Below are 12,467 nucleotides of genomic sequence, written 5' to 3'. Positions count from 1 at the left end.
GAACCTAAACACATAAGGGAAATATTAACAAGACTAAAGAGAGAAATAGATAGCAATACAATAATAGAAGAATTCAATATGCCACTGTTTTTTGTGTTTTTTTTTTTAATTTTTTATTTTGAGACAGAGTCTTGCTCTGTCACCCAGGCTGGAGTGCAGTGGTGTGATCTCAGCTCACTGTAACCTCGGCCTCCCGAATTCAAGCAGTTCTCATGCCTCAGCCTCCCGAGTAGCTGGGATTACAGAATTGTGCCACCATGCCCAGCTAATTTTGGTATTTTTAGTAGAGACAGGGTTTCACCATGTTGGCCAGGCTGGTCTCAAATTCCTGACCTCAGGTGATCTGCTTGCCTCGGCCTCCCAAAGTGCTGGGATTACAGGCATGAGCCACCATGCCTGGCCATATGCCACTTTCAACAATGGATAGATCATTCAGACAAAAAATCAATAAGGAAACAGTAGACTTGAATAATACTATAAACCAAATGGACCTAACAGACACACATGGAACATTCCACTCAACAGCAGCAGAATTCACATTTTTCTCAAGAGCAATGGAATATTCTCTAGGATAGATCATATATTAGGCCATAGCACAAGTCTTAACAAATTAAAGAAGATTGAAATCACATCAAGTATCTTTCCTGAAATCAATAATATAAAACTATAAATTAATAACAAGGAAAATTGGAAAATTCACAAATAGTATTAATAGAAATTAAACAACATGCTCTTGAACAACCAATGGGTCAAAGAAGAATTAAAAAACTGTCTTCAAACAAACAGAAATAGAAACATAACATACCAAACATGGGATGCAACAAAAGCAGTTCTAACAGAGGAATTTATAGAGCTAAATACCTAAATTTTAAAAAGAAAGATCTCACAGCCAGGTGCAGTGGCTCATGCCTGTAACCCCAGCAGTTTGGGAGGTCGAGGTGGGCAGATCACTTGAGGTCAGGAGTTCATGGCCAACATGTATTTTTAGTAAAATACAAAAATTAGCCAGGCCTGGTGGCAGGCAACCTCAGGAGGCTGAGGCAGGAGAATTCCTTGAAGCCAGGAGGCAGAGGCTGCAGTGAGCTGAGACTGTGCGACTTTACTCTAGCCTGTGCAACAGAGTGAGACTCTGTCTCAAAAAAAAAAAAAAAAGACAAACTAAGCCCAAAGTTAGCAGAAGGGAGAAAAATAACAAAAATTAGAGCAGAAGTAAATGAAATAGAGAACAGAAAGACAATTTAAAAGATCAAAGAAACTAAGAGTTGATTTTTTAAAAAGATAAACAAAATTGACAAACCTTTAGTAAACTAACCAAGAAAAAAAGAAAGATGACTCAAAAAATTACAATCAGAAATGACAAAAGAATAGTTACAAATGATACCACAAAAATACAAAAGATTAGGTGGATTCCACCAAACAGAGAAGAATAAACACCAATTCTTCTAAAACTTTTCTAAAAAAAAAAATTAAGAGGGAGGAACATTTCCAAACTCTTTTTACAAGGCCAGTATTACCCTTGCATCAAAGTTAGATAAGAACACTAAAAGAAAAGAAACTTACAGGCTAATACTGAACACAGATGGAAAAATTCTCAATAAAATTTTTGCAGGCTGAGGCCAGGCACAGTGGCTCACTTGGGGATGCCAAGGTGGGCAGATCACTTGAGGCCAGGAGTTTAGACCAGCCTGGCCAACATAGTGAAACCCGGTCTTTACTGAAAATACAAAAATTGGGCCAGGTGTGGTGACTCCCACCTGTAATCCCAGCACTTTGGGAGGCCGAGGTGGGTGGATCACCTGAAGTCAGGAGTTTGAGACTAGCCTGGCCAATATGGTGAAACCATGTCTCTACTAAAATTAGAAAAGTTAGCTGGGTGTGGTGGTGCACACCTGTAATCCCAGCTACTTGGGAGGCTGAAGCATGAGAATAGCTTGAGCCCAGGAGGCGGAGACTGCAGTGAGCCGAGATTGCATCACTACATTCCAGCCTGGGTGGCAGAGCAAGACTCTGTCTCAAAAAGCAAAACAAAACAAAAATTGGCTGAGCAAGGTGATGTATGCCTGAAGTCCCAGCTACTTGGGAGGTTGAGGCACAAGAATCACTTAAACCCGGGAGGCAGAAGTTGCAGTGAGCTGAGATTGCACAATGGCCCTCCAGCCCGGGTGACAGAGTGAGACTCTGTCTCAAAAAAAATGTTAAATTAAAAAAATATATATTAAATGGCTGAATTCAACAGCACATTAAAAGGAGCATACACTATGATCAAGTGGAATTTATCCTTGGTATGCACGGATGGTTCAACATACACAAATCAATAAATGTAATAAACCACATTAACAGGATAAAGGTAAAAATCATATGATCATCTCAATTGATGCAGAGAAAGCATTTAACATCCTTTTATGATAAAAAATTCTCTACAAATTAGGTATAGAAGGAACGTACCTCAACATAATAAAGGCCATATATTACAAACACACAGGTAACATCATATTCACTGGTGGAAAACTGATAGCTTCCTTTCTAAGATCAAGAACAAGACAAGGATGCCTACTCTCGCTACTTCTATTTAACATAGTACTGGAAGTTCTAGCCAGAGCAATTAAGCAAGAAAAAGAAGTAACAGCCATCCAAATAGGAAAGGAAGAAGTGAAATTGTCTCTGTTTGCAGATGACATGATCTTATATGTGGCAGACCCTAAAGACTCCTCCAAAACAACTGTTGGAAATAATTTTAAAATTCAGTAAAGTGCCAGGATACAAAATCATCATACAAAAATCAGTTGCATTTCTATACACTAATAACAAACTATCTGAAAAAGAAGAAAACAATCCCATTTACAATAGCATGAGAAAAAATAAAATACTTAAACCAAGGAAGTGAAAGATTTGTACACGGAAAATTATGACACTGATGACAGAAATGAAAGAAGACACAAATAAAATGGAAAGATATTCTGTGTTCACAGACTGGAAGAATTCATATTGTTAAGATAGCCATACTACCCAAAGTGCTCTACAGATTCAATGCAATCTCAATGAAATTCCAATGACATTTTTCACAGAAATAGAAAAAAACTATCTGAATATTTATGTGGAACCATGAAAGACCCCGAATGGCCAAAGAGAACAAAGGTAGAGGCACACATTTCTTGATTTCAAATAATATTACAAAACTATAGGAATCAACAGTATGGCAATGGCATAAAAACAGACACATAGACCAATAGAGAGCCCAGGAAAAACTCCATGCATATATAGTCAACTAATCTTTAATAAAGGCACTAAGAATACATAATAGGGAAAGGATCATCTCTTCAATAAATGGCATGAGGAAAACTGAATATTCTTATGCAAAATAATGAAATTGGACCATTATCTTACATCACACACAGAGTTAACTCAAAATGGACTAATTTTTCCACTAGTTAGTCCATTTCAAGTTAACTCTGTGTGTGATGTAGTCTAGAAACTCTGGAGGCTGAGGTAGGAGAATCACTTGAACCTGGGAGGTGGAGGTTGCAGTGAGCCAAGATCACACCAATGCACTCCAGCCTGGGTGACAGAGCAAGACTCCATCAAAAAAAAAAAAAAAATTACAAAAATTTGTAAGGCATGATGGTGGGAAGCTGAGGTGGGAGGATGGCTTGAGCCTGGGAGAAGGAGGTTGCAGTCGAGGCACAGTGGCTCACACCTATAATCCTAGCACTTTGGGAGACCAAGGTGGGCAGATCACTTGAAGTTAGGAGTTCAAGACCAGCCCAGCCAACATGGTGAAATGATGTTTCTACTAAAAATCCAAAAAAAAAAAAAAAAAAGTATCCAGGTATGGTGATGCACACCTGTAATCCTAGCTACTTGGGAGGCTGAGAGGGGAGGATTGCTTGAACCTGGGAGGTGAAGGTTGCAGTGAGCAGAGATCGCACCATTGCACACTCCAGTCTGAGAGACAGAGAGAGACTCTGTTTCAATAAAAAAGAAAGAAAGAAAGTCAAGCTATTAGAGAAACTGGACAGCAGTGTAAGTGTGAAATGTCTTATAGAAGAGTATTGTGTTGGAATGGCCACCATATAAGACCTGAAGAAACAGAAGGATAAGCTGTTGAAGTTCTATGCTTAAAGTGATGAATAGAAGTTATGAAAAATGGAAAAGCATAAAGCTAAAAATGAAGATCTCGATTATGTATTGAAAGAGTGGATCTGTCAGCATTGCAGTGAACACATGCCACTTAATGGTATGCTGATCATGAAACAAGCAAACATCTATCACAGTGAACTGAAAATTGGAGGGAGCTGTGAATATTCAATAGGCTGGTTGCAGAAATTTTTAAAAAGATATGGTATTAAATTTTTGAAGTTTTTTTGTGGTAAAGCATCTGCTGATCACAAAGCAGTAGAGAAATTCATTGATGAATTTGTCAAGGTCATCACTGATGAAAATCTGATGCCAGAACAAGCTTGTAATTGTCTAAGTACATTTTGTGTTGCTATAAAGGAATGCCTGAGGCTGGGGAATTTACAAAGTAAAGAGGTTTATTTGGCTCATGGGTCTTCAGGCTGTACAAAAAATACGGTGCCAGCATCTGCTTCTGGTGAGGCCCTCAGATTGCTTCCACTCATAGTGGAAAGTGAAGCGAGAGCCATCTTGTGCAGAAATCACATGGCAAGAGAAGAAGCAGGGGTTGGGGAGGTCCCAGGCTCTTTTTAACAATCAGCTCTCTCTAATAGAGTGAGAACCCACTCATGCCTCCTCCCCTCAGGGAAGCCATGAATCTATTTACCAGGGATCTGCAAACCCCCGCCCCACACTGCCCGACTCAAACACCTCCCATTAGTTCCCACCTCCAACACTGGTGATCAAACTTCAACATAAGATTTGGAGGGGACAAACATCCAAACTATAGCAATAATGCTAATGAGACATCGCTATTTTGGCATTGTTGCCCCAGAAAGACACTGACCACTGCTAATCGGACAGCTCCTACAGGAATTAAGGATGCCAAGGACAGAATAACTATGCTGGGATGTTCCAATGCAGCATGTATGCATAAGTTACATAAGTGTAAACTTGCTGAGGTAGGGAAAAGCTTGCATCCTCACTGTTTCCAAAAAGTGAATTTCATACCAATCTATGATTATATTAACAAAAAGGCATGGATCACCAGGAATATCTTTTCTGATTGATTTCACAAACATTTTGTACCAGTGGCATGTGCTCACTGCTGGGAAGCTGGGCTGGATGGCAATTGGAAGATTTCATTATTCCTTGACAACTGTTATGCTCATTCTCATCCGCCAGCTGAAATTCTCACCAAAAATAATGTTTATGCCACGTACTTTCCCCCAAATGTGACTCCATTATTTCAACCACATGACCAGGGAATTCTTAGATAAGAGTAAATATAAAAACACTTCCTTAAACAGCATTCTAACAGCAGTGGACAGAGGTGTGGGTGTGGAAGGTTTTCAAAAGGAGTTTAGCTATATATACTATATATGCTTTTGCAATGCTTGGCACACAGTGACTAAAGTCACTGGCCTGGCATAACCTGTGTCCTACAACTATGTTCAGTGATGATGATAAACAAGATGGTGACTCTAAAGGATTCCATATGTCAAGTTAGAATAAAATGATGCCTGACCTCCTTACATATGCAAAAAATATACTTTTGGAGTCTCTAAGTAAGCTGGAAGAAGTGAATATTGAAGATTTTTTAACATCAATACCGAGGCTCCAGTTGTTCATTCACAGATTTATGGTAAAATAGCGAAAATGGTTCTGAATCAAGGTGATTGTGATCATAGTGATGACGAAGATGATGTTGTTAACACTGCAGAAAAAGTGCCTACAGATGACATGGTGCAAATGTGTGATGAGCTTATTGAAGGATTTGAGCAGTGTGCATTCATAATAGAACAAGAAATCATGTCTGTTTATAAAATCAAGAGAGACTTCTAAGGCAAAAACCGTGGTCAATGAAGCAGATTAATCTGGAGGAAACACTTTAAAAAGCCAGCAGATGCCCCCTCATCCCTAGAGGACCCACTTCCTGGTCCTTCAACTTCTTTTGATGTTTCTTCTCACCTAAAAAAAAGAAATACAGGCTGGGCGTGGTGGCTCACGCCTGTAATCCCAGCACTTTGGGAGGCCAAGGTGGGTGGATCACCTGAGGTCGGGAGTTTGAGACCTGACCAACATGGAGAAACCCCATCTCTACTAAAAATACAAAATTAGCTGGGCGTGGTGGCACACCTGTAATCCCAGCTACTTGGGAGGCTGAGGCAGGAGAATCGCTTGAACCTGGGAGGCGGAGGTTGTGGTGAGCTGAGATCACGCCGTTGCCCTCCAGCCTGGGCAACAATAGCGAAACTCTGTCTCAAAAAAAAAAAAAGAAAGAAAGAAAAAGAAAAAGAAATACAGTGTAGAGTTGTAACTTTTTAATTGAAACACAGCATTGTAGACAGAGAAGCAAAAACATTTGCTTCCTTTGTCGTTACCATTGTGTCACAGCTGATACAGGTATTCTGGCGATGCCACTGTGCTGCTTAGTTTCCCTGAACACATTATTTTTTCACTGTATTAATGATATGTCACATTTTTTATTGTAAGTACTAATGTGTGAATAAGTCTGAGAAAATGATTGCTTATTGGTAGCATATAAATTCAGAGTCAGGAATGATGATGATGCCAAACAACCACAGATTGTCCACTTGGGTGGCTGAGATAGTGATACTTGTGCTTTCTGATGGTTCAGTGTACACAAATTTTGTTTTGTGCACAAAATTATTTAAAATATTGTATAAAATTACCTTCAGGCTATGTGTATAATGTATATATGGAACATAAATGAACTTTGTGTTTAGACTTGGCTCCCATCCCTAAGATATCTCATAATCTGGAAATATTTCAAAATCTGAAATCCAAAACACTTCTGGCCCCAAACATTTCAGATAAGGTATATTCAACCTGTATCTGCACTCCCATTCTCATTGAGCAGTATTCACAGTAGCCAAGATATGGAAATAATCCAAGTGTCTGTCCACAGATGAATGGATAAAGAAAATGTTATACACACGCACATACACACACACGTGCACATACACACACAGAGACACACACACACACATATTGGAATATCATTCAGCCATGAAAAAGGAAGAAGATCCCACGATTTGTGATAACAGGCTTGAACCTGGAGGAGATTATGCTAAGTGAATTAAGCCAGATATAGAAAGACAAATACTATATTATCTCACTTATATGTGGAATCTATACAAGTCAAACTCATAGAAGCAGAGAGTAGAATGGTGGTTGCCAGGGGCTGAGGCGAGGGGGAAGGGTTATGGAGAGAGATGTTAACCAAAGGTACAAACTTTCAGTTCTAAGATTAATAAATTCTGGGAATTTACATACATCATAGTGACTATTGCACACTTTTTTTTTTTTTTTTGAGACTGAGTCTTGCTCTGTAACCCAGGCTGGAGTGCAGTGGCGCAAACTCAGCTCACTGTAACCTCTGCCTCCCAGACTCAAGTGATTCTCCCACCTCGGCCTCCTGAGTACCTGGGACTACAGGCATGCTCCACCACATTCAGCTAATTTTTGTATTTTTAGTAAATGGGGTTTCACCATGTTGGCCAGGCTGGTCTCAAACTCCTGACCTCAAGTGATCCTCCCGCCTCAGCCTCCCAAAGTGCTAGGATTACAGGCGTGAACCACCACACCCGACCTATTGTGTACTTGAAATTTGCTGTGTGCATAGATCTTAAGTGTTCTCACCACAGGTGACAATGTGAGGTAATGGATATGTTAATCAGCTTGATTGTGGTAATCATTTCACTGTGTGTGTATACATATAAAACATACATATAATCAAATCTTTATTATATGGATAAAATCATCACATTGTACATGTTAGAGGTATACAATTTTTATTTTTCGATTATACCTTAATAAGGCTAGAAAAAGTTTAAACCATTTTTCAAAATAAAAAATTAAAAACAATAAAATGTAAATGCTCATTTTAAAAATCAGAGAAGTAGATATAAGAAAAAAGGAAAAATTATCCATAGTGCTACCATCCTTCATCTTCAAGTCTTTGCTCAAATATCACTTTCTCAGTGAGGCTTTTCAGGACACGTGGTTTAAACTTGTTGCACTACCACTTCCACATACACAAATGCTGGGTTCTTCTGATCTTTAGCACTTCAGGATGTGTGAATCACTGTTTAGTTTATGTCTTTGTTCATTGTCTATATCCCTACCCAGAATTTAGGCTCCATGAGGTCAAGGACTTTGTCCACTTTCTTCACTGTTTTATCCCTAGTGCCTGTACATTGTTGGTCTTGAATAAATGTTTGTTGGAGGAATCCAAACACAAGTACTGTTAACATTTAGACTTTTTTCTTCTAGTTTTCTAGGCAGCAAGTTTTACTATTTTGTAACAGGATGGAACACTAACATCTATTCAATGCCAGGCACTGCGCTAGGGATTTTACATACTATATTTCATTTTATCTCTCAAACCCCCTCAAAGATATTATCCCTGATTTACAGATGAGAAAAACAAAAGCTCAAAGATATTAATATGCTCAAGTTCACACCCTAGGAAATTGAAACTGGATTCAAATCAAAATCCATGACTCTAAGTCTGTGCAATTTCACTGCATCATTGTCCTCTATATAGTTGTACTCTAGCTGTATCTGTATTCATATTTATCTTTTTCCACTTAGTTTTATATCGTAAGTATTTCCTCATGTCATCACATTCCATTTCCTATTTTAATGGAAAAAGCTAACTGTATAAATGAGGGTCATACTAGAGATAGCAGTAATATACATTGGCTGAAGGTCATAAACACCTATCATTTAAGCGTTTCATTATGAACTTTCCTAAAAATCATATTTAATCTAACCTTCATGCTTTTATCCAAAAGCTCATCCCTACTCCTGTCTACCTACCCATATTTGTATTACTTGGGATTCTCAGATTCAACCTAATCACTTAAGTTTTTGTTTTTTAGGGAGGTTATTTATGATAAGACACAAGATTCACTCACAGATTTGAAGCTGAACAGTTAAGCCTTGAAAAAGTCCTCTGGCCCTTGGCCATTGGGGCTCGCTTACCATCCCCTGCCTTTGAATTTCTGCCTGTTGGCATCATCCTCTCAGACCAGCTTTGAAGACATAGCTGCCTTGGGTACACATCCTTGCAGCTCTCTGACTAGAGAAAAAAGGAATATCTTTCTTCTGCTTGAGTCTGAAAATGAGTGGTAAAAAGACACTGAATGACCTGGGTGGGACTTTGTGCCTATCTAGAGACCAGTCAATGTGCCCAGAAGAAAGAAGAACACTGATTAACTCAACTTGAGCATGTGCCATACCTCTGAAGTACTTCATGATTAGTAGCCCCCACATGGTTTTAAGGAGCATTTGCCAGAAAAAAAAATGCCTGTTCTGTACAGACAAAAGGTTGAATGCCCCTCTATAGGCCACCGCACCTGGCCTCAGGTGCTTTTTGAGTGGACTGAACTTCACGATCATTACCTCACATCCTCACATCACAGGTCAAATCCTGTCTCCTTTCTTGATGACTTCATTCATTATGAGAAAAGGTTCATGGAGCGCCTACCATGTGGTAGGCATTGCTAGGTTCTGGAGACATCCATTTACTCATTCAGTCAGTCAGCAATTTTTATTCAGAGCTTTCTGTGCCAAATACTATGCTAAGTTGCTGGGGGACACAGCAGTGAGGAAGACAGATGAGATCTCTGCCCTCTCAGAACTTGTGTCATGTCGGCCAGGCATGATGGCTCATGCCTGTAATCCCAACACTTTGGGAGGCTGAGGAGAGTAGATCACCTGAGGCTGGGAGCTTGAAACTAGCCTGGCCAACATGGCGAAACCCTATCTCTACTAAAAATACAAAAAATTAGCTGAATGTGGTTGCACATGCCTGTAATTCCAGCTACTCAGGAGGCCGAGGCTGGAGAACTGCTTGAACCTGGGAGACAGAGGTTGCAGGAAGCCGAGATCACACCACTGCACACCAGCCTGGGCAACAGAGCGAGACTGCGTCAAAAAAAAAAAAAAGCAAAATTTATGTGGGGACAACAGTTAATAAACAAGTAGATAAATGAAACAATTACAGATTGTGAGAAGAAATGAAGAGATGAAAAGCGTACCTTATTCAGAGAATGTTGAGGGTGGGCATGGGGGAGGGTGTCTGCTTGGGTGGTGAAGGCCAGGCTCTCTGAAGAGCTGATACTGGAAAACTTAACCAACCCATGTGTCCTCCTTTTGAAGCCCTCACAGGCCTTAGCATAGAGGCTGAGCACATGAAGATCTGCTAAAGTGAATGGGAAACTAGGGAAATGAAAATAAATATCTAGCTTAGTGTAAAAGTAAGGAAATATTTTTTGAAAATTGAAACCTGTTGGGTAAAGGTCATGCTCTCTTAGAGCTTTTGAAAAAAAACACATCATTTAACAGTCATTAAGAAAAAATGTGTGACCACAGGAACTGCAGAGTTCATAGGTTTCAATACATATTTCAAAACGAGCCTCAGAAATAACAATCCAATGTGTCATTGCTATACAACTCCTTGAAAAATAAATCCACAACAAAAGGAAAAAAATAAGACTATTTTGCAGTCCAGATATCTAAGTATTAAAGAACTTATAGGAGCCTCTGAAAATCCAGTAGGCATGTTTATGTCTTTATGATGATCTTCTCCCCTGGGTAAATTTGTTTTTAGAAAGAACTAAAAACTTCTATTTTGAGATTGCTCTGTACACATGCATGATATTTGACCATGTAGAGTCATGAACATGCTCTGTCTATACATTCACATACATAAAGGCAGGGGGATGTGGAAAGGATATGGATTTAGTCAGATAGAACTGGGTCCCAATTCTGGTTCCAGTACTTTTTTTTTTTTTTTTTTTGAAATGCAGCTTCACTCTGTCATCCAGGCTGTATTGCAATGGTGTGATCTCAGCTCACTGCAACACCCGCCTCCCAGGTTCAAGCGATTCTCCTGCCTCAGCCTCCTGAGTAGCTGGAATTGCAGGCACCCACTGCCACACCTGGCTAATTTTTGTATTTTTAGCAGAGACGGGGTTCACCATGTTGGCCAGGCTGGTCTTGAACTCCTGACCTCAGGTGATCCACCAGCCCCAGCCTCCCAAACTGCTGGGATTACAGGCATGAGCCACCGTGCCCGGCCTGGTTCCACCACTTATTAGCTGTGTGATTTTGAACAAGTTATTTGACTTTTCCAGGCCTCATTTTTCATCTGTGAAATAGAGATAATAATAACTTCCCAGGGTTTTCTGAAGTTTTCATTAAATCAGATGTGTTGAATGCTAGGTAGATGTATTGAATGTGAAACAGAGTCAAACCCTAATGAATGGTATTTATTTATTTATTTAAGATTTACTTATTTACTAGGCCTGGACAAGACATAATCTCATTTCTATTACTCTTACAGTCTATGAAAGAGCAAATTCAGAATATTTTGTTTGCTTCTGATTCTGATCACACTAGAAACATTAAATGACAACCACTACTATTTCATTAACATATCAGGAGTCAATTGGAACAAGTTCAGCTGTGAAATAATTTTGAAAAGGTTAAGTGTTTTTCTGTTCTTTCTACTTTAGCTCAGAACATACATGGGATACATTTAATTATTCATGTGTAAAGGAAAGATCCCAAATAACATTCAGTCAAACCAGCATTTTCACAGGCCAGAGGGGCCTTGGCCATCTGTGTGAGTGTTGTTGCCTCTCCTAAGTTTTCTGCTCATTCCTGCATCTGTGATCTGGTTCAAGGTGCTTTTTTCTTTTTAATTTTTCACTTTTTATTTTTTTATTTGAGATAGGGTTTCACTCCTGTCACCCAGGCTGGAGTGCAGTGGCACGATCTTGGCTCACTGCAGCCTCCGTCTCCCACACTTAAGCGATTCTCCTGTCTCAACCTCCTGAGTAGCTGGGACTACAGGCACATGCCACTACATCTGGCTAATTTTTTTTTTTTTTTTTTTTTTTTTTTAGTAGAGACAGGGTTTTGGCATGTTGCCCAGGCTAGTCTCAAACTCCTGAGCTCAAGTGATCCGCCCACCTTAGCCTCCCAAAGTGCTGGGATTACAGGTATGAGCCACCGCACCTGGCCTCAAGTGCTTTTTGACTGGACTGAACTTCACATCTACTCATCTCAATTTCATTCATCCTCCTACCTAGTTATTCATCCTCCTTACCTAGTTACTCATTCCATCTGCCATCATAGCTTTGGTTTTAGGGAAAGGGGATTTCACAGTTCTTTTGTTCCATCAACAAACAATATTTACTCTTGAATGTCTCAAATTTTTCTCACCTTTTTATAAGCAGGAATTCTCCCTTAAATTGTCTCAGCCCGTCTTTAAGTCATGCTGCCTCAAAAATGGAGTACTAGTATCTTATAGTTAC

The sequence above is a fragment of the Pan troglodytes genome, chromosome 1 (genome assembly GCF_028858775.2).
Source record: "Pan troglodytes isolate AG18354 chromosome 1, NHGRI_mPanTro3-v2.0_pri, whole genome shotgun sequence".
Classification (NCBI taxonomy): domain Eukaryota; kingdom Metazoa; phylum Chordata; class Mammalia; order Primates; family Hominidae; genus Pan; species Pan troglodytes.
Note: the sequence above shows the minus strand (reverse complement) of the source record.